This window comes from Pseudophryne corroboree, chromosome 9 (genome assembly GCF_028390025.1).
Source record: "Pseudophryne corroboree isolate aPseCor3 chromosome 9, aPseCor3.hap2, whole genome shotgun sequence".
Classification (NCBI taxonomy): domain Eukaryota; kingdom Metazoa; phylum Chordata; class Amphibia; order Anura; family Myobatrachidae; genus Pseudophryne; species Pseudophryne corroboree.
The window spans coordinates 283,064,495-283,066,812 of record NC_086452.1 but is presented as its reverse complement, the minus strand read 5'-3'; the positions used below and the strand labels follow the sequence as shown (position 1 = coordinate 283,066,812).

Sequence of the window (2,318 nt, the reverse complement as noted above, 5' to 3'; positions counted from 1 at the left end):
AAGTCCATACTATGGCGTAACTATAACATTTTAAAACAAGATAACATACTCGGCTCTATATTGTCTGCCAAACCACAAATCACCTATAGAAAAAATAAATCTTAAAAACTATTCTTGCTCCTAGCCATCTAAAAGTGACAAAAGAACAATCCACCCTTAAAGGTTCAGATTGGCTCAGTACCAAACGACTGGGCTTCCATAAGTGTGGTCTGACTAGATGCACCATGTGTTCACATATACAACGTAAGACCACCTCAATTACTCTCCCTTATTTTGAGGAGATTTATGAACTGAAATCTTTCATGAACTGTGAATCTACATTTGTAATTTATCTACTAACTTGTAGTTGTGGACTCAATTATATAGGTCGCACAACGAGAAAATTGCGGGTCCTTTTTATGGAAAATAGAAGGAATATTATAAACAAATGTCTGACACATAGTGTTTCCAGACACTACTCTCTCAAACATTCAGCAAACCCATCTTGTCTCTCTGTTTTATGTCTTGAACAGATCGCCCCAACCTTTAGAGGGGGCGACAGATTCAAGAAATTATGCAGCCGTGAAGCATTTTGGATGCTGAAATTCAACTCCCTGCATCCAGTAGGTCTCAATGAGACCATGGAGTTGAACTCCGTAATTTGATATTTTTTTTGTTTTTTTGTTTTGTTTTCTTACCTTTATGTTTATAAATACTACATATATTGTAAACATGGGATACATTACCCCCTCATCCAGTATCATTATAACAAACTCTGTCAGAGAATGATTAAATCTCTGCATATGTCTGGACATATATACTTTTAATGATTAAATGTTTTAGGTTTTACCATTTTAACTATGATGTTATTGATATTGTCTTAAATGTAATAGTTATATATCTCCAGTGTATAATATTTACTATATTCCCCTATGGAATACTGCATATAGCTTATACAATGTGGGAATTCTCTGTTATAATTTTCTTTTTATACATAAAAAACTATCAGTCTCTTATAACTATATACATGTGCACTTTGAGTGGCCCGCGGGTTACGATGGCAACATGAACACAACATAGGAGAAGTGCATCATTGGGATCTTGGATCCATAATATATATGGATGTGAGTCCGGTCATGTGGTCTGCAAAGGAGGATCGGTATATCATGTGACCGGATGATAGTACATCATCTTAAGAACCGGGACCTTCTGTTTACATATGCCGGCGTACGGCCACGTAATCAATAGAGGCTATCAGGCATCTCACGTGACCGGACATTAACACAGCTCCAATCTTGTTGCTTAGTTACAGCTCTGACACTGATCATGTGGCACGCACCACATGACTATACATGCACTGACGCTACTGGATGAGCTCCGGTCACGTGACCCGTTTTGGTCACATGACCGAAGCTCTAAAGATGAATGATAATTTTTTAAGGTAATTTCTCCTATTTTACACAATCGTTTTATATATTTTTCTCTGTTTAGATAATCTGGAACCAATTAGGACTCTAGAATTATATATTATATTGTGACTTTCCGAACAGCTTGATTTTTTAATTTGTCATGCAATAAACCAGGTGTAATGAGTCATGTCACTTAAACCAGGTATAAAAGGGCTTTACACCAGCCAAAATACACTTGCTCCTGAGGAAGCTGGACCATACCAACCAGCGAAACGTGTTGAGCTTCTTGCCTGTTCTGCTATCTACCACCACTGCTGGCACCTATTGGTCACTCCTGGGCAAAGACTGGACATTTTCCACTGCAGTATCCACCCACTTGGACTTACCATCATCTGTGAAGGACATTACTACCCTTCCAGCTACTTACAAGGTGGATGTTATCTGCATTTGGACCACTGGTAAACCCTCATTATTGCAAAGTATTGGATTTATGCTTATTAACCGATTATTGATGGATATACCCAGTGACACTAGTCCGCTTTGAGTGCTCCCTAGCCAGCATTGTGGAATCATTACCATTGATAATCTATACAGGCTTTTATGTGGCATATTATACTACATTAATTTAAATGTTTCTATTTTAATATGTGTCATTAATAAATGTGTTTTATTCTTTACAAGCTTTTCGGATTTTTACATATTTAATTTTTTAAGTATTGATCAGCCAGCGCTGGTATATTCCCCCTTTTTTTTTCTGGCCTTTAGCATAACCCCAGTACTAACTTTTTTATTCCTTTACCCCCGCATGCAATTTCTACCCATAACGTCTCAACAGTATTTACAGTTCCCTCTTGAATATCTTCCCGTATATCGGGTTTTAAAAACAGCTTTACGTAAAGACATACCCCTCCTTCCCGTTTATTTAATCTG

General features: G+C 37.3%; 1 long non-coding RNA gene across 1 annotated transcript; it reads left to right on the top strand.

The window, feature by feature from the left end:
* Window positions 1-1,169: 1,169 nt before the first annotated feature.
* LOC134956962 (uncharacterized) lies at window positions 1,170-2,068 on the top strand. The gene is made up of 2 exons (XR_010186339.1): window positions 1,170-1,420; window positions 1,591-2,068. It is a non-coding gene; the product is annotated as an uncharacterized LOC134956962 (long non-coding RNA).
* Window positions 2,069-2,318: the final 250 nt, after the last annotated feature.